At 41.5% G+C, this 21,273-nt stretch overlaps 2 pseudogenes; both read right to left on the minus strand.

The window, feature by feature from the left end:
- Positions 1 to 4,411: 4,411 nt before the first annotated feature.
- LOC129062546 (olfactory receptor 7A17-like) lies at positions 4,412 to 8,179 on the minus strand (annotated as a pseudogene).
- An 11,097-nt stretch (positions 8,180 to 19,276) lies between these two features.
- On the minus strand, positions 19,277 to 20,281 carry LOC129062547 (olfactory receptor 7A10-like; annotated as a pseudogene).
- Between the last annotated feature and the right edge of the window lie 992 nt (positions 20,282 to 21,273).

Raw genomic sequence — 21,273 nt, forward strand, 5'->3', positions numbered from 1 at the left:
ATGCCCATAATTATTATGTCAAATACAAATACGACAAATACTACAATAATTATGTCAAATTTAGGTCAAATAACCTAGTTGAGAGCGGCCCTTCTCCAACTTCAGAGGGCATTTTGTTAACTGAAAACTAGTACTGACTGGGCGTTTCATCACCAAAGAGGATTTATTCAGGAAAAAAAAGCGTTGCAACCCATAATTGCTGTACGCCTCCTTTAATTCAGCAAATTTCACATTTTAAGTATGTATGGTTTATTTAATTCATTAACTCTGAAATTATTTAAAATATGAAAATTGATTAGAATTTATAAATGAATTCAGTCCTGTTGTGGTATGCAAAATCAATTTACAGAAACCTGTAGTGTCTAATAATAAACTGTCATAGAGAGAAATTAAGAAAACAATCCCATTTACATCAAAATGCATTGAAAAGAATAAAACTGGGAGTAAATATAACCTAGGTAGTAAGAAACCTGTACATTGAAAACTGAACGGGCACTTCTCCAAGGAGGACATACAGAGGGCCCAGAGACAGATGAAAGGATGCTCAGCATCACTAGCCATCAGAGAGATGCAAGTTAAAATCACAATGAGATACTACTCTGTACCAGTCAGAATGGCCATCATAACCTAATCAACAAACAACAAGTACTGGCGAGGATGTGGAGAAAAGAGAAACCTAGTGCACCGTTGGTGGGAATGCAGACTGGCACAGCCACTGTGGAAGACAGTGTGGAATTTCCTCATAAAACTAAAAATGAAACTACCTTTTGACCTGGCAATTCCATTGTTGGGATTATCCCTAAAGAATCCTGAAATGTCAATTCAAAAGAACCTGTGCATCCCAATGTTCATAGCAACACAATTTACAATAGCCAAGTGCTGCAAGCAACCTAAGTGCCCACCAGTAAATGAGTGGATCACAAAACTGCGGGACATTTACACAAGGGAATACTACGCAGCAGAAAAAAAGAAGGAGCCCCTACCCTGCGCGACAGCAGGGATGGAACCGGAGAACATGGTGCTGAGTGAAATAAGCCAGGGGGCGAAAGACAAACACCACATGATCTCACCAATGAGTGGAACCTAATCAACAGAGCAAACAAGTGAGCAAAATATAACCAGAGACATTGAAATAAAGAACAAACTGACAGTAACCAGAGAGGAGGCGAGAGGGATAATAGGGGAAAACAGGGGAAGGGCCGTCAAGGAACCTGTATGAAGGACACATGGGCAAAGCCAAAGGGGGTAGGTTGAGGGCGGGAGGCGGGGACGAGTGGGGTAGGTGGGAGTGGTGGGGGGAAATGCACACCACTGTACTTGAACAGCAATAAAAAACAAAGAAAACTATAAGATATGGCTGAATGTTACTGAAGAAGACACAAATAAATGGAAAAATATACTGTGCTCACTGATTGGAAGAATTAATATTGTTAAAACGTCCATACTCCAGGCTCATGGTTAAGCCCACGATACCAAACCCAGATTTAATACTGGATCTAATGCAGTTGCAACATCTCGCAGGAATGTGACTTTAATCAAACAGGTTGGAATCTTCTGGTCAAGCACAGTAAGGTCGCCTGTCACAGCGACCTCTCCATCCCTCATAGAGTGTAAAAGGAATCTGCATGATAAAAACTCTTCAAATAAAAATAGGTAAAAAATCAGGGTTCTACTCCCTCTAGAACACAATTTAAAAAAAAAAAAAAACCAAAAAAACCCTCTTGTTCTTGTCCTCCATAGAAAAGCCAACAAAGTCTCTAAGGAACCCTTTCTTCCTGTTGTTAATATCTCCCTTGTCCCACCCTTCTTTCTATATAAACCTTCCATTTTGTAGAATCCCTCAGAGCGCCCTCTTACTTCTGAGATGGAATGCTGCCTGATTAACGAATCACGTAATACGGCCAATTAGATCTTCTAATTTACTAGGTTTAATTTTTTTAACATACTCAAAACAATGTACAGGTTCATATGCAGTCTCTATCAAAATTCCAGTGGCATTTTTCACAAAAACAGAACAAACAATCCTTAAGTATGTATGGAACCGCAAAGACCCTGATTAGCCAAAGCAATCTTGAGAAAGCAAAACAAAGCTAGAGGCATCACACTCACAAATTTCAAACTGTATTACAAAGCTATAGTAATTAAAGCAGTAGGTACTGGCATAAAAACAGACTCACAGATCAATGAAACAGAATAGAGAGCTCAGAAATAACCCCACACAATAGGATCATGAATTTAGGAGGGAAGAGCCAAGAATATACAATGAGGAAAAACATAGTGTCTTCAATAAATGATAACAGGAAAATTAGATAGATACATGCTAAAGAATGAAACTGGGTCACTAGTATGGGGTTCAGAACCACAGATGTGTATGTAGGTTATTTTGAGCTGAAGGCAATGGAGACCCTGGAAGCCAAATAGAAACTTTACATCCCTTAAGAATTTTAAATTTTGAGCCTTTCCCATAATAAAAGTTATCGGAGTTAACTCTTTATGACCAAAGTATAAGACAACACAAATTTCTAATTACTGAACATGTGCTCATTTTACTGTTCTGCTAATGACCTCTCTCCCCTCTGAAAATCCAGGTGCCTTACCTCATCTTTAGCTCAGAATTCATATACACCTTGTTGTCTCTTGATCTCTGCCCCTCTCCTGTATGTATTTATTACTGGACCACCTCTTTGCCAGGGGCTGGCCCTGCCCCAGCACAGTCCATGAAACTTCCGCTGGTTAGGCGACCTCCAGGCCCTTAACTTGACTGTAAAGATTTCAAGGACAAATCAGGGTGACAATAAAGCAAGTGTTATTCAGGTAGAGAAAGATAAAAAGGACAGGGCACAGTCACCCCTGGGAAAGAAGAGAAAAGTATACATATGTGGGTGAACATTAAAACTGGAGGGGGGTCTGCGCACACAGTCAGTTAGTTCTTGGGATCTTATGTGTGTCCAAGGTGGGAGTATTTTCTCCAAGCTTTAGGGCGCCACATGTTGACTCCGCCTTCTGGTTGGACTCCCGCCCTCTTGTTCAAACACGGTCCTTCCGGAAGTGTCACGGCCTTAGAGCTCTCGGCCCGCTTCTACTCGTGGTGTCGGTTTTCATTATAAAGATGGTGTAATGAGCCTTGGGGTGGGTCTCCCATCCATTTTTCCTCCATTTTAGAATCATCTGGAGTAGCCAGTGCTGCTTGTTGTTGACTTCCACGCCCACCAGAGAGGTTGTCCTGCCATAAACTGTGTTCTCTTTGATCACGACTGAATGGGCAGCAGGGGCGGGGGGCGGGGCGCTCTGGTGGAAGGATGTCTGCTCTTTGTTCTTCATCCCACCTGTTGGGATGTTCCCTAAGTCCTTTCTATCTTGCTTCATATGCATATATAACCTATTGGGAGATATATACTTGAAAATCAATTTTTTCCAGGTACTATGGTAGGTATTCTGCACACTGAGCTGAATAAGGCAATAAAACTAGATTTGTTATAAAACCCAGTAGGATGCTACTAGTATAATCACCTGACTTTACACTTTTGCTAGACGAGGCATCTGTTTCAAAGACTCCATCTCGAATAATCCCACTACCAGCTGTGTGGCAAGGCTGCGAGACGAGAAGGACCTACGCCTCCCCACCCGACTAGAACAGTTCTCTCTGTCTCTCTCTCACCCCCACCAACTCAGCCCCCCATTCTGAGACCTCCAGGTGGCCCTCAGGATACTGTGACCCTCCAGGAACAGAGAGCAATAAACCTTACATTATCATAGTTTCGTAATGGTGGTTGCAATTGTAATAGGGACCACAAGAGGCCGTGCAGCCAGAACACTGACTGTGGTCTGAGCAACTGGCAGCGGGGGCCCACGCCCCTGCCCAGGCCTTCCTATCCTATAGCGTCACTGTCTACAGGCTGAGACGTACAGGGAACAACGATCAAGTTGACATCCTCAGGAAGACAGGCTAAGGCACTGTGTACAAAGAATGAGAGACACGTGGTAAAAACTGAGGTTTCAGATTTTTATGGAATGAAATTATATGAATACACTGTGAGTAACCAAGTGAAATTTTTTCTGCATGATAATACAATTTACGACTATCCTATCTATAAAATAAGAACAGATTGCTTACAATGATATGTCATTTGAGAAGAAATGACTCTTAAGAATTCAAAGTTGCCATGAAAAAAACTGGAAATGATTTCAAGGTTGGAAAAAGCTATGTGATTCTAGGATAATGAGAATGAGAAAAAATTGACTAATAACAAATGTAGTACAAATGTAATAAAACGGTTAACATAATTGTATAGAGAAATTGACCTCAAAGAAATAGAAATTTCAGGACAGAAATAAAAGGAGCAATTTCAAAAACAGCAATCTGATTAACATCACCATTTTACTTTTGAGTGTTCAGGCTTGAAAATCAAGGTCACTTTTTTGGCCTCAGGCTGACAGTAACATTTGTATCTGCCATCCGAAAGGATCTTTTGAGAGCCCTCTTTATGTCTCTGTTCCTGAGACTGTAGATGAAGGGGTTCAGCATGGGTGTGACCACGATGTACATCACCGAGGCGACTGCACTTGATTGTGAGCTCTGGGTGGTGGCAGAGCTGAGGTACACGCCTAGGCTTGTACAATAAAATAAGGAGACAACCAAGAGGTGAGACGCACAGGTGGAAAAGGCTTTATACTTCCCCTGAGCTGATGGGATGGCACGTATGGAGGACACTATCTTAGAGTAAGAGTAAAGGATCCCAGCCAGGGGACCACCACCTAATAGCACAGTTACAAAATATATCACAATGTTATTAAGAAAGGTGTCAGAGCAGGCAAGTTGGGTCATCTGATTAAGTTCACAGATAAAGTGGGGGATTTCCAAATCTGCACAGAAGGACAGTGGCAAAAACATTAAGCTATGTAAAAGGGAATTCAGGGCACTTATGATCCAGGACACCAGAATGAGCAACCCACAGAGCCGGGGGTTCATGATGACCGTGTAGTGCAGGGGGTGACAGATGGCCACAAACCGGTCATAGGCCATCACAGTCAAGAGGAGGTCATCCAACACTCCAAAGAGGAAGGAAAAACCCATCTGGGTGATGCAGCCTGCATAGGCGATGGCTTTGCTGTGTGTCTGGATGTTCACCAGCATCTTGGGGACGGTGGTGGAGGTGAAGCAGATGTCAGCCAAGGACAGGTTGCAGAGGAAGAAGTACATGGGCGTATGGAGGCGGGAGTCTGAGCTGACGGCCAGGATGATGAGCAGGTTTCCCAGCACAGTGACCAGGTACATGGAGAGGAACAGCCCAAACAGGAGGGGCTGCAGTTCTGGTTCCTCTGATAGTCCCAGGAGAAGAAATTCTGATACTCTTGTATGGTTCCCTGCTGCCATAAGTTGGAGGTGACTTTTAAGAAGGAGAAAGAGAACAGGAGTACTTTTCATACACACCGGTATTACTCACATAGCACTAATGGCTACAGTCTATGTTGCAGTCAAGAAATTAATTTCAGTATTTTGGGACAGATCTGTTCCCCTCTAGGAGTGTTCTCTGTTAAATAGTAGGAATTTTTGTCCTAATCTGGTTTTTTGGTAAGGTGTTAGCTTAACTACAGTATTAATGAGACATTATTCAAGTATTTCAGGAATACAAATTGAGTGCTGGCCATGTTTTTGGCGCTGCCTGGGCCGTGAGTAGAGGGTGCTAAGGAACACAAATCCCTACACGTCAATATTGGGAAAATAATGTGGAAGCAAATAATGGAAATAAATATAACATTACAGATGGTGTAGATCTTATGAAGAAAATGAAAATAGATGTAAAGGAGAAAGTGACTAGGTCATTGTATTTTTCATGGGTTTTTAGGCAAGACCTGCCAACAAGGTGACATTTGAGCACAGACCTCAAAGGGAAAAAGGGAGGGAAATCAAGGTTAGGTGGGAAAGCGTGTGCCCGGCAGAGGGAACGGCCAGTGCCAAGGCCTTAGGGAGGTGCTGAAGGGGGTTAGTGATTTGTTCAAAGTTAATACCAGAATATGTGATGGGCCTTGATGATAATTTTCTAGGCAGTGGGTCTCGACCAGAAATGACTTATCCTCTAGCAAGACCTGAAGGGTTACCACTAAACACCTACAATTCACACACTCCCACAAATAAATTCTCCTGTATTTATTATCCATCCACAAAGGTAAATTGTAAAAGGTAACAAAATCTACTTTACACCAGCACTTCTTCACTTTCAAACCCATATTGAGTCCCCAGGATCCTAGTTCAAGTGCAGAATTGGATTCAGCAGGTCCTTCAGGCTCAGAGAAGCGGTGTCCGACAGGCACCCAGGTGGTGCTGATGCTGCAGGTCCTGGTCTGTGGGCCGCGCCCGGAGAAGAAAGGCCTGTGGGTCTGAGTTGGACTCAGTTGCAGGTCATTTTACTTCCTAAAATCCAAATATCATCTCTGCATGGCGTTTTGGAGGAACACTGTAGTCACTCATTGCAGAGGCTGTGATTGAGTCTGCGTTTCCCTTATGTAAGGGCCCTTGAGTGACCCAGAATAACACACGCTGAAAAACCATTTTGAGCAGGCAGAATAAAGGCCTCTGTGAGATGCCCACATCCTCATCCCTAATATCTTGGAATAAGGTATTTTTTATGACAAGGAAGGGGATGAGGGTAGCAGATGAAGCAGGGCTGATAATCAGCTGACTTTCTGGTAGAAGATGAGCAGGATCGTCTGCAAGGGAACCAAGGTCAGCACGGCGCGCCCCTAGATGCAGAGAGGGAGCCCAGGAGAAAACGCGGCCCTGCTGCCTCTGACGGAGGAGGAAGGGCCCTGAGCCAGGGACGCAGGTGGTCAGGACACAACCCGGAAGTGGGAGAACACAGCTTCTCCCCGGAGCCTCTCGGAGGAGCCCGGCCCTGCAGGCACCTAGAGATCAGCCAGCGAGGCCCGTGCCAGGCCCTGACGCCTAGAACTGCACGCGCACCCCTGTGCTCACGGGGAGCAGCCAGCGTGGGAGCGCCTCCCCGCAGCCCCCGCGGTCTAAGAGGGTCCGTCACTCAGGGACGCCCGCTGCGGGGGCTGAGTTCAAGTCTCCGCCTTCGTTAGCCTCCTTGGGTAGGCGTTTTACTTTGAAAATCCACAAGAAGAAGAAAAGAAATTTTAAAACATTTTGGAGATATTCCACCCTGTTACCTGGGACAGTGAAGTCTTCACGGCATAAATGTAAATGTGAACAGGGATGCCTTGGTGTCATTAAGATTTAATGTACAATGTGTGGCCTTCATGTTTTTGTCCCTAAATTGTCAAAACTATTGTTGCCCAGCACGATACAGTCTCTGGCTTGACGTCGGTCAGCCCTCAATATATATTACCCAAGAACATGACAGGATCTCTCATTCAAAGCATAGGAAAAAACGACCGCTGCACGAAAAGGCTGAGTGTGGGATAGGAATTCTATGGTTTTAATATAGAAATATAAGGACACAAACCCCAAATAATATGCAGCCTCACCAGTAATGAAGTAAAATTATTTCATGTTCCTTTTTAGCCTTATTAAATATTGTCTCATGTGAACACTCAGCATGAGAGAAGACACTGCAGTGTCTGACTCACTAACAGCTGCTGCAAGGTGCTGTCTGCCTCCACTGGTCTGGATTATTCAATGAATACAACACACACTCAAATACACCCCGGCTTACAAATTTAGCATAGACGCCCTCACTCACTGCGCTGCTCTCCACACCCAATGTCTGTTTCCTTCTCCACAAACAGCAAAACTCTTCACGTGTGTTTTCATTTTCCTGCAACCATTTCACGCATCTCACTCATTGGGCAGCGTCACCCCGCCGGACCCCCTGTCCCCTCACTTCCTTGTCAGGTGTGGGCCTGGAGGGCAGATTCAAACAGACACATCCTTATTAACATATTAAGTAAATGAAGTACAAATTAGTTTTTTAACCAAGAACACCAACAGAGATACCTGGTCTCAGGCTGGGCTGATTGGGGTCACAGTGACTCAGGTAAAAGTCCTCAGGTCCCAGCCTCTCTGACCCTCTCCTGAGGCACCTACCAGGCTCTCAGACTCCCCTGAATGGGTTTTCTGAAAGGACGGTCTTTGTGTAAAAGTCAGAATTACTCTCCCTGGTACCTGATGATGAAGACAGAAGCTCTGTCCCACATGGAACAGCAAGGACTGAAGCATCAGCACCTGGGCCAGACTTGAGAATCAACAGCAACAACCATGTCCTGTCCAGCAACATTGTACAACCTACGGGACTGTATGGAGAGATATTTACAGCTCTCTCTCTCTATTTGCGTATTAGGCACATTTCCCTTGTGTTATTTCAACATCTAAGTACATGATTTCCCCCTGGGCCTCCGGAATAAACAGGAAGATTATTTCTCCTAATGATTCTCTGATCCCTAAAGACCATGTTAGAAGCCAGGAGGATTTAGATTTTATGACTCCTGGTCTTGAATCTCACCTGCTCCCCAGAGGTCTCACCCCCTACTATCTTATTCCAACACTGAGTTAACATTTTTTCCAAATCTGAGACTATGGAACCCATCAGAACCAGGTAAACACTTTGATACCCAAGAACTTATTTGTGGCAGGGACGCAGCGCTGATGTCTCCAGAGTATTGCTATCCCCTCTTCAATAAAGAGAGGGCTGCGTTCCTTTGCTATGCAGTCCTGGACAACACACTCCTTGGCTCCCTGAAGCATTTGTCAAAATAAATAGAAATTTCTTACTTATATCACAAGTTACAAGCTGTCATTTGGTGTCTCATTGTAAAATGTGTTAATTATGAGAGATACACTTTGATAATTTTATGCTGTATAATCGGAAGTTAGTATCTTACAGACTTTTGCGGATTTAATTTTTTGAAAGGTCCATTCTATGAAGTATTACTATTATGAACTGCATTCTCTTTTGCGGAAATGGGGCTGGAAGGATTTAGTGATTTGCTCAAAGTTATGAACTAAGTGAAAGATGGGCCTTGATTGGAATCTGACATGCTGCTTCCAGTTTTCAAACTCTGGGCCCGTGGTTGTCTACTTGAAGTGATTCTGGCCCTGGAAGCACGCGGAGGGAGGCTCGTAACCACCTATAATGCTCAACACAAATAATTATCTCACCTCTATTGTCAACATGAGAGGTTGTGAGAACCTAATCTAGGCCAGTACTTCTCCAACTTCAGTGTGCCTATAAGTCACCGAGGACTATAGTACAAATGCTGGTCCTGGAGGGCCCATAAGTTCTGTGTATAAAATCAGTTCCCAGGAGGTGTTGATGCTGCAGGTGCTGGTCTGTGAACAACAATCTGAATAGTAAGTCTTGGTTGTGTTTGAGTTGGGGGTAGGTAGATTTAGGTTTTCAGAACCAACAATCCTTTTCCATGTAATTTTGAATGTATAGTGCATATTTAATCATTACAGAAGCTGTTATAAATTCATTGTTCAATTATCTTATATAAGGTTTCATGAAGGAAACCATATGATATACTTCTGAAAAATACCTTATTTGATTCTTTTACTTACAGGCCCATGTGTGACACCACAGAATATATCATTGAAAAAATTTTCATAGTAGGCAACTTGTAATATGTTACTTTTCATTGCAAAGGAGAATTAAAGCAGCGCATGAAATAATGTTGCTAATCAGCTAACTTTAAGGCAAGATGGGCCATGATCATGTATGTGAGACTAATGTAGTCTCCATGGTCCTTATCATTGGGAAAAGGAGAGAAGAATAGCTGGAATCAGAGGGAGATTGAAAGATGCCACACCGCTGCCTTTAAGGATGGAGAAATGGCCATATGGCACAAAAAACTGGGATACGGGAGGAGCCTCCAGAAGGAACGTGGCCCTGCAGATTCTTGATGTCAGCCCATTGACTCACCAGGCTTCTGACTCCAGAACTACAGGTGAATTAATTTGTTTCTTTTAAACCCTTAGTGTGATGATTTTTTTAAATTTTTAAATCATGTTTATTCTATTACAGTTGTCTCAATATTTCCCCCACTGCCTCCTCCACCCATCCCACCCTGCCCCCCTCACCCACAGTCAAATCGCACTCTGTTGTCCATGTCCAGGGTTCTTCATACATGTTCTTTGTTTAGTCCCTTTCTCCTTCTTTCCACCATTGTCCTCCTTCCCCATCCCCTCTGGTCACTTTCAATCTGCTCCATGTGTCCTTGCCTGTGGTTTATTTTGTTCATTAGTTTATTTTGTTGAATAGATTCCACTTATAGGTGAGATCATATGATATTAGTCTTTCACCAACTGGCTTATTTCACTTAGCATAATATTCTCCAGTTCCATCCATGATGTGGCAAAAGGTAGGAGATCTTTCTTTCTTTCTTTTTCTTTCTTTCTTTCTTTCTTTCTTTCTTTCTTTCAAATGCAGATTGATTCTATTTATTTACTCTTTTAAATGTCAAGATCCATTATAAAATATTTTAAAATTAAAATCCATTATAAAGTCTCAGCAATTAAAACAACACGACACCAGCACAGAAATAATCAAGTAGATCAATGAAATAAAATGAGCATTTTAGAAACAAAAGTGTATATACATATATATGTAAAACAATGTAATATATGATTAAATTGATATATCAAATCAATGGGGAAAATAAGGCTTATTCAACAAATAAGGTGCATGAACCACTATTACTTGAAATAAAACAAATATAGAGCCCTATTTCACACATTCTACAACAAATACTCAAGTGAGTTAAAAATCAATATGTAAAATCTAAGGAGTTTTTGGAGAAAATTCAAAATAATACTTTTCTTAACCTGAAGTAACATATTCAATCCCAGAAGCTATTAAGTAAAATATTGACAATATGACTATATTAAACATTTAAGACTATATAGTAAGATACTATAAAAAAAGTTAAAGGTCAAGTAATAAAATAGGAAAGTATTTGTGACACATTTAAAACAAGGTTAATAGATTTTGGTTAGGGCAAAAATTCTACAAACCTTTAATAAAAAAATGGATAAAGAATACCAAAAAGTCATTTAAAGTTTTTTAAAAATAATAGAAATAGGCAAAGAAGTATACAAAACAGGTTTAGTTTCAACAAATAATAAAGTAACAATTAAAATAGCACATCATTGTCACAATCAGATTAATAAGTATTAACAGTACTGGTCATATCAAGTGTTGGTGACTGTGAAAGGAACTGGGTATTCATAGACTCCTTTTCTTCATCTTCTTAAAGCAGTCCCTTTAGCATATTTTGCAATGCTGGCTTGGTGGAGGTGTATTCTTTTAGCTTTCTTTTGTCTGTGGAACTCCTTATTTTGCCTTCTATTTTAATTGAGAGCCTTGCTGTGTAGAGCAGTCTTGGTTGCAGGCCTTTGCTTTTCATGATTTGGAATATTTCTTGTCGTTCCCTTCTGGCTTGCAGTGTTTCTGCTGAGAAGTCAGCTGTTAGCAATACTGGGGCTCCCTTATATATTACTTCCTGTTTCTCCCCTGTTGCCTTTAGGATTCTTTGTTGTTGATATTTTCCATTTTAATGATGATGTGTCCTGGAGTGGGCCTCATTGGATTCCTCTTGAATGGGACACTCTGTGCTTCTTGGACTTGTGCGACTTTTTCTCTCCTCAAATTGAGGAAGTTTTCCACCATTACTTTTTCAAACAGGTTCTCTATCCCTTGCTCCTCTTCTCCTTCTGGTATCCCTATTATACAGATATTATTACTTTTCAGATTATCCTGCATTTCCCTCAATGCCTCTTCATTCTTTTTGAGTCTTTCTTCATTTCCTTGCTCTTTCTGGGAGTTTTTTCTACCTTATCCTCCAGCTCACTGCTTCAATCCTCTGCTTCATCTAGCCAGCTTTTGATTCCATCTACTATGTTCTTCAATTCAGAAATTGTATGCTTCATATCCTCTTGTCTCTTTTTGATAGTTTCTATGTCCTTTTTCATGCTGATATAGTTTGCATGAAGTTCCTCATAGTTTCCGTGTAGTTTTTTGTAATTCTCTCTGAGCTCACTGAGCTCATTGAGCTTCCTTACAACTGTTGTTTTGAACTCAGTATCTGATAGTTTACTTGTATCTATTTCATTTAGCACTCTTTCTGGGGATTCTTCCTTTCCCTTCGATGGGGGATGGGGGGGTGTTTCTTTGTCTTCCCATTATTTCTGGGGCTCTTCTTTTTTGCTATTGCATCTTAAATTGATCTGTCATGATTTCCTGACTTTGTGGTAGGAGTTTCTATGGCAGGAGACCACTGGGTGTTTTTTCTCTCTGGGTCTGCCTCTGATGGTGTCAGCTGTTGACCCTGTCTGCCCTTAGGCAGTCTGTTTGAGACGTCCAGGAATCTACTGTCTGTGGCTGTTCTTCTTCACCTATTAATCTAGTCCCTCTGCACTCAGCAGTCCCGTTTAGAGACACCAAAAGACGGGGCAGAGTTTCTCCTGGGGATGGGGTGATTGGGTCCTCTCTTACTGCTGCCGCTCAGGGGAGTGGTCTGTCTGAGCCAGATGGCTGCTGCTGCATGAAGGTACGGTCAGTACCAGGATCCTGTCAGCCACTCTCTCTGTTCTCTCCTCAAAACCTCCATCTTCAGTCTCTCCTCAAGTGTCTCTAGACCAATCTGTGCACTCTTTAGCCAGGGATCTACTACCTGTGGCTGCCACTCTGCACTCAGCAATAAGGCTCAGAGAGACCACAGGGTGGGGCCAAGGCCCTTCTGGGGGTGGAGCTATTGGGTCCTCTCATGTTGTTGCTGTTCAGGGGAGTGGTCTGCCTGAGCAAGATGGCTGCTACCCTCCAGGGGATGAGTCAGCACTGGTATCCCCTCGGCTACTCTCTCAGTTCTCTCCCCAAAGCCTCCTTCCCCAGTCTCTCCTCAGGCTTCTCCAGCCCACTCTGCCCCTGCCTTTGGTAAGGGTAAGTGACTGCAAAATAAAAATGTATGCGTTGGCCCTTAAAACAGCTCTTTGCATCTCCAGCTGCCTGTCTCTGGCAGAGAGCAACCCTGCTGCATTTTGCAGCTGACTGTTATCTGTGTACGTTTGGGGCTCTGGTGCTGTTGGCTGGAGATCCCCACTTATGGTTTATACCCCACTCTTTTCAAGGGGATCCAACTGGCCATTTCAATATCCTTCAAGTGATGCCATCTATGGGTGCCCCGCCTGCCTTTTTGAGTCTCTACCGCACTCCTTACAAGTTCAGTTGTGCTAAAGCTGATTCTTCTGTCTCTCCAAGGTTATAAGGCGCCTCTTTTGCTGTTGTTCTGTTGTTTGTTCTGGGTGATTTCTCCACAATTTAGTTGTAATTCCTGGTTGGTCCTGGGAGGAGGTCAGTGTGACTTCCACTCACTCCTCTGTCATCTTGGTTCTCTCTGTATGTACAGTTATGCAGCTTATATTTAAAATAATAATTTATGAGGTTATCAGGAAGATATTGGCGAGGTAAGTGGGAGATGAACCCACTTGCTAGCATCTAACCATTAGTGTGATGATTTGTTACAGCATAAAAAGTAGCAATGTTATACAGACATTTATTCATCATTTTTAAAGGAAAGTGACTTTAAGGACTTCAATTCATTTACTTGTTTTTCCACTTTTTGATGCATTCATTTGTTGCTTCTTGTATGTACCTCAAACAGAGAACTACAAAACAGCCAGTAAACAATGATTTAACCTATTAATACATACCTATTAATAATTACTTTACATGTAAATGGATTAAATGTTCCAATGAAAACACAAATGGATAAAGAAGACATGATACATATACACTATAGAATATTACTTGGCCCTAACAAGTATGAAATCTTGCCATTTGTGACAACATGGATGGACTTAGTGGGTATTATGCTAAGGTGAATAAGTCAAACAGAGAAAGAAAATTACCATATGATTGCATTTATATGTGGAATCTAAGAAATGAAAACATGAACAAACAAAACAGAAACAGACTCATACATATGGAAAACAAATAGATGGTTGCCAGATGCAAGGTGTCTTGGGGAGATGAGTGAAAAGGTGAAGAGATTAAAAAGTACATGTTGGTAGTTACAGAATAGTCATGGAGATATAGAGTACAGCACAGGAAATATAGTCAATAATGTTACAGTAACTATATATAGTGTCAGGTGGGTACAAGACTTATTGGGGTGTCACATTATAGGTTATATAAATGTCTAACCACCGTGCTGTACACCTGAAACTTGTATAATATTGAATGTCAAGTATAATTTTGAAATCTTTTAATTTAGAAAAAGTCAAAGAGATTGGCATAATTATGCAGATGCTACCAACAAAGTCACCATGGTGCTCTTAAGTAGAAGAGGAAGGAAGAATAGCTGGAACCTGAGGGAGATTTGAAGATGCTTCGCCAGTTGCTCTAAAGGTGGAGAAAAGGCCGTGAGCTCAGGGATGCTCGCGGCCACAGGAAACGGGGACAGGAGAGGGAACGGATTCTCCCCTGCGCCTCCAGGAGGAACAGGCCCTGCACACAGCTTGATTTTAGTCCATTGAGACTAGTTTAGGGCTTCTGATCTTCAATGCAGGAAGAGCACACATTTCTTCCATACACACCCTACTGTCGTAATTTGTAACAGTGACAACAGGAATGGAATACAGATGTTATTTAAAAAAATATGCAGGGGAATGGAATTTTAGCTTTTCAACTCATTCATTTAGCTTCCCTTTGGCAGGAGCATTTTGTGTTGATATTTGACCTTAAATAGAAACAAAAAGTAAAGTCAAGTTCGACAATTAGTGACGTTGAGCATCTTCTCCTATGTCTACTGGCCATCTGTATGTCCTCTTTGGAGAAGTATCTATTCAGGTCCTCTGCCCATTCCTAAGTTGGATTGTTTGGGTTTGTTCTTTTGTTTGTTGGTTGGTTTTTGGGGGTTTTTGGGGGGTTTTTTTGGTGTTGAGTAGTATGAGGTCTTTCTAAATTTTAGATATTAACCCCTTATCAGATGTGTCATTGACAAATATGTTCTACCCTTCAGTAGCTTGTCTTTCTGTTTTGTTGATGGTTTCTTTTGCTGTACTAAACTTTTTAGTTTGATGTAGCCCAATTTTTTAATTTTGTTTCCCTTATCCAAGGAGATATATTAGGAAAAAATTGCTAATAGAAGTGTCATAGATTTTCCTGCCTATGCTTCCTTCTAGAAGTTTTATGACCCAGTGATTCCACTCTGGATATTTATCTGAAGAAACCCAAAACATTAATAAGAAACAATATGTGTTCCCCTATGTTCATTGCAGCATTATTTACAATAACAGATATATGAAACCAACCCAAGAGCCAGTCAATAGACAACTGGATAAAGGAGATGTGGTACATACGTAAAAGGACTATTACTCAGCCATAAAAAAGAATGAAAGCTTACCACTTGTGACAGGATGGCTGGACCTAGAAGACATTATGCTCAGTAAAAAGTCAGTCAGAGAAAGACAAACACCATATGATTTCACTAATAGGTGGAATCTAAAGGACGAAGTAAAGGAGGAAATATTAAAATAGACTAATAGATACAGAAATGGTGGTTGCCAGAGGGGATGAGTGTTGGAAGACTGAGTAAAAGTGATGAAAGGATTAAAAAGTAAATACTAGTAATTACAAAATATCACAGGGTTGTAAAGTACAGCGGAGGGAATATAGTCGATGATATTATGATAACTAAGTGCGATGCCAGGTGGGTTCTGGAAATATCGGGGGGAACACTTTGCACAGTATATGATTGTCTAACCACTATGCTGTACACCTGAAGTCAATACAAAATAATATTAAAAGTAAACTTTAATTGAAAAATAAAACATACAAAAAGTCATCAATTAGGAGATTCAGGAGCATTAGCTGGAACAGTGAACTCCCTGTCGTGCGTTTGTGTCAGAATCCCTACATTCCTTAAATTTCATATTAAAGCAGGAAGTCATTCTTTTCATTTCTATCCTGTCAAAATATGTCACAAATCTCCCTTCAATGTAAATGATGAGTTTATAATGGGTCTATATGCGTATATGTGTGTGAATGTGCTGAACTGAAAGAAAGTCATCTACAAGTGTACACATTCATATACATAAATGGAGCTCTTGGACTTAACAAGGTATTTCCAAGCATTTCATTATTTCTTCCACATCCACATGAACTGGGTTTGTTGTCCCACATCACAGTCAGAGGGAAGGAAACGGAGGTCAGGGTGAAAGCAGTTAAAGCTTTTGAGCACTTTCTTTTTTATGTCAAACACACATTTATTTTTTAAAAATATATATTAAGATAGCTTTATTCATTTTAAAATTTATATTGATTTATTGGGGTAACATTGGTTAATAAAATTTTAGAGGTATCAAATTTATGATTCTATAGTATGTCACCTGTATATTGTATTATGTGTTCACCACCCAAAGTCAAGTCTCCTCCCATTATATTTATCCCCCCTTTACTCTCCTACCTCCCCCATCTGTTTCCCTCATGTAAACACCATGCCGTTGTCTGAGTCTTTATTTTTTTTATTGTTAATCCCGTCACCATTTTCACCCAGGCCCCCAAACCCGCTCCCCTACACCTGCTGTCAGTCTGTTCTCTGTATCTATGGGCCTGTTTCTAAATTGTTTTTTAGCTTATGTTGTGCATTAAATTCCACAGAGAGTAAAATCATATGGTACTTGTATTTCTCTGACTAACTTACTACACTTAGCCTAATGCTCTACACATCCACCACGTTGTTTCAAAAAGTAAGCTTTTCTTCTTTGTCATGACTCTGTAATACTCCACTGAATAAATGTACAACAGCTCTTTGTTAATCCACTCATCTGCAGATGGGAACTGGGGCTGCTTCCAAGTCTTGGCTATTGTAAGCAATGCTGCAATGAACATAAGGGTGCATCCTTCTTTCAAATTAGTGTTTTGAGCACTTTTTTAAATGATAGGTATATGAACCCAAATGATATGTATTCTTAATTTTTGTATGGCTTCCTTAGTTCAGAAATATCTGTATTTAAATGTGCACTATGTTATAGGTCATTATCTTCCAGTAAATTATATTAAAAAGTCTCATGTCTCAAGGTAGATTCGAGAACACAATAGTTGAGTCACATTTCATCAGGAGTTGGACATATGCCTTCTACCTGGATAGAAAGCAAAGTGTCATACGTAGATACAAATAGTAGGATTAAATTAAGGCAATTATATTTAATAAACTCATTTTTGTAAATAGATGTTTAAACTACATATACAGCTAAAGTGACATAAGACAGGTGACTCACTACAGCGTCACACAATATCAAAAATGAGCCATAGACACGCAATGCAGAGACTCACAGCTGATGCAAACTCAGGAGATCTGAGCAGAGATCAGAACAACTTCCATCATATAATCCCATTCAATAATAAAGGTGTTATAATACCATTCTATTTAGGATGCTTGTTATGCAGCAATAGCTGATACAAAAATCAAAGCAAAAGAATTAAAGACAATTATAATTGTGTTTTTTTTATATTTTATATAAGTTCTGATATTTTGGACAGTCTTCATGATTATTTTGTTCTTCAAGTTCACTGCAGATCATTGTACTCAGAGGTGACTGTGTTGAGGTTCCTCTCTAGGGGTCTCTAAGAGGTTGGAAGATCATACACATTTGTGCAGAAAACCTGATGATTCTGAATCACATAATTAAGCAGGAATTCAGCCTCTCTTGTGAGTCATTTTTTGATCATGAGAAGAGATTCCTGAGTGAGAGAGACAAATGGTGGATAAACTGGAAACTTTACATTTATCGTTCTTTTAGTGGATAAGACAAAATTTAGAATGGCAGACATATTTTGCTTAGAGTCATAGATCATAGAGAAATCATAATTGTAGGCAGCACTGGAATTTTCAAACACAAAAAGATAATTCATTAAAGAGATAAAATACGTGAACCAATCACTTGCCCCACTGCAAAAAGCCTCTTACACATGGGCATAAATCTTCCACACTTCTGTGAGTACAGCAAGCAAAAGCAATACTCTGTATAGTAAAAAATTAGTGATTAACATTTTGCCTCCTCATATTTCAGGTCATCTCTGACACTCAGGCCATATTAGGTTAATCAGTTAAAACTTCCTGTCCATGTAGATATCACTGTAGATAAGTATGTGACAGTCAGTTTCTGTCAGCGTCCACAGTGGGCATTGGGATGCTGAGCTGAATAAGACAGTAAAAGCAGGAGAGCAGCTAGGACGCAGAGTGGCACGTTTGCAGTCTAAGAGCCTGACACTGAACATTGGGTTTCCAAGGCTTCCACTGCAAAGACAACCTTGTTGAAGAACCTGTGGCCAGCTCTCTGACACAGCTGCTAGCTAAGCATCCTGGCCCGCTCACCTGTGAAGGCCGCTTCCAGAAAGCCCTGCAGAACTTAGGGAACTGACCTTGGCCGTGACCCACTCTTCCCCTCTCACACCCTAGCACCTGCTCTTAAGGTTTAAATTCTCCAGTAGAGACTGAGTCTTTGAAACTCTGTGCATCCTGCCCTTGGCCCTGAATGAACGCAGAGTCCATGGCTGTAATGCTTTCTCTCTCTCGCTTCTCTCTGTCTCTCTCTTCCTCTCACTCCCCATGACCTCGTGTGTGACCTTGGACGCTCTGTGTACCCTCCAGGATCTCTGAGAAATACACCTGCTTTTACCAGGTTCTCTTTGGGTTTTGGCTTATGAGGGTCTCACAATCATAATAAGAACTGCATGGCGTGGCCCAGCCACGATATTGGCTCATGTTGGTGTCACCAGAACTCAGGGCCCCGGTGAGTGCCCCAGGCTCTTCTAGGAATACCTGCGTCTTCAGCAGGCTGAGACTTAATCGGAACAATGCTAAAAATCTACATTATTAGGAAGAGGACTTAAGGTAGCAATATAAAAATGAATAACAGACACGAAGTAAAAAATGGTATCACTTTTCCTTGTACAATGAAATTAAATAAATATCCTAAGATGCCAAGTGTAGTTTTGTCCACATGAATAATACAACTCAGATTATACTTTCAGGAAAAAGGGGGGATTTTCTTAGCATGATATATGTCATTTGAAAGGAAAATATTTTAGAGAAATCCAAATTTTCTATGAAAGATGTGGAAATTTCCAAATATTTCTGATTCAAAGTTGAGAAATATTTTATAATAAATAAAATTGGTCAGAGGAAAAACTGTCCATATATTTTAGTAGAAGCTTATACTGTGAGTTACTTTTACTTGTAAAGAACATGAATACATGGAAATGGACATGCCAGGAAATAAAGAGAGGGACAAAGTCTATCCTTTGTGATCAAACACTCACAGCTTCTGGTTCCAAAGTGTTGAACATCCAAAACAAAGTGACAATTTCATTCCCAGGACAAGTGTCCCTTGTGTACTTGCCATCCCAAAAACTCTTTTGAGAGGCCCTTTTATGTCTCTGTTCCTGAGGCTGTAGATGAAGGGGTTGAGCATGGGTGTGACCACGGCGTACATCACGGAGGCGACTGCACTTGACTGTGAGCTGTGCGTGGCGGCAGAGCTGAGGTACACGCCTAGGCTCGTACCGTAAAATAAGGAGACAACGGAGAGGTGAGACGCACAGGTGGAAAACGCCTTATACTTCCCCTGAGCTGATGGGATGGCACGTATGGAGGACACTATCTTAGAGTAAGAGTAAAGGATCCCAGCCAGGGGACCACCACCCAGCAGCCCAGTTGCCAGAAATATCACTAAGCCGTTAAGAATGTTCTCAGAACGGGCAAGTTGAGTCATCTAACTGAGTTCACAGAAAAAGTGGGGGATTTCCAAGTCTGAGCAGAAGGACAGTCACAACACCATCAAGCTTTGCAGCAAGGAATGCAGGGCACTGATGATCCAGGACAGCAGAACGAGCAGCCCACAGGGCCGGGGGTTCATGATGACCGTGTAGTGCAGGGGGTGACAGATGGCCACAAACCGGTCATAAGCCATCACAGCCAGGAGGAAATTGTCCAACCCTGCAAAGAATAAGAAAAAACCCATCTGGGCGATGCAGCCTGCATAGGTGATGGCTTTGCTGTGTGTCTGGATGTTCACCAGCATCTTCGGGACGGTGGTGGAGGTGAAGCAGATGTCAGCCAAGGACAGGTTGCAGAGGAAGAAGTACATGGGCGTGTGGAGGCGGGAGTCTGAGCTGACGGCCAGGATGATGAGCAGGTTTCCCAGCACAGTGACCAGGTACATGGAGAGGAGCAGGCCAAACAGGAGGGGCTGCGGTTCTGGTGCCTCTGAAAATCCCAGAAGAAGAAATTCTGAAGGAGCGGTATCATTGCCTCGTATCATTTTGTAGTGGTCAAGACTGGGAATAAAAGATTAATTTTCACATAAATGGGCATAACTAACATGGTGGACATGCTACGATTACACTGCTGTGGGGGAACAAGAAGCATGCGCAAAGGAGAGAGGTTGTGGGGTATAAATACGGGGAGCTCAGGGAGACCTAAGAATGAGATTTCATTGGAACAGCGACCTCAAGGAAGAGAAAGCAGGAGACACTAGTGTATTTGCGATGTGTATGCCCTGCAGGGAAAGAGCCAGGGCAAAGGCCAGGAAGTGACACGTGTTTCAGACATTCAAAGCTCAAACTGGAGCCACAGGGTGGGGGGAATGAACAAGAGAAGAGGATGAGAGATGATGTCAGAGAATGAGAGGGAATGAGGTGGTGTTTCTGCTGCTACTGAAACTTTAAGCCACAGGGAATTCCTTGTCCACAAATAGTTCCTTGCATTTTACTAATTTCCTTTCCATGGAATATTGGGAACAGAAATGATTTCCCTTCCATTTTCATGCGTTGGTTAATATTCTTGCACCTCAATTTTAAGGGTCACATTTTGGAGTATCTTTTCTCCTGTATCCCTGCTTTGAGAACTACTCATTCCCCACAAAACAAACACACAACACACACACACACACACACTATGACCTCCTCAGGCTATGTTATTCTGGGGCTTTATGTATCCTGTCACAATTATTAAGAAAACGATGATACAATGACAACATCAGATCATATCTTACCCCTAAAGAATATAGAAATGGTACCCAAGTTCCAGTGGGTAACCTCCCATGGATGGTAAGCTTGCCACTCCATATTTGTATCACTCTTTTCTGTCCTGGATTTCTTCATTGTACCTATTTTTTATCTTTTTAATTTAGATTTTTGTTTTTAATATTTGGAAACTGGATGATTGAAATTCAGTTGAAGTCTATATGGCTTTTCTGATTTTTCACAGGGGTCAGATAGTACTAAACTAGTACCTGCCAGATTATATGACTAA

Source organism: Pteronotus mesoamericanus, unplaced genomic scaffold (genome assembly GCF_021234165.1).
Source record: "Pteronotus mesoamericanus isolate MK-2021 breed Mesoamerican mustached bat unplaced genomic scaffold, CSHL_Meso_final scaffold_827, whole genome shotgun sequence".
Lineage (NCBI taxonomy): Eukaryota > Metazoa > Chordata > Mammalia > Chiroptera > Mormoopidae > Pteronotus > Pteronotus mesoamericanus.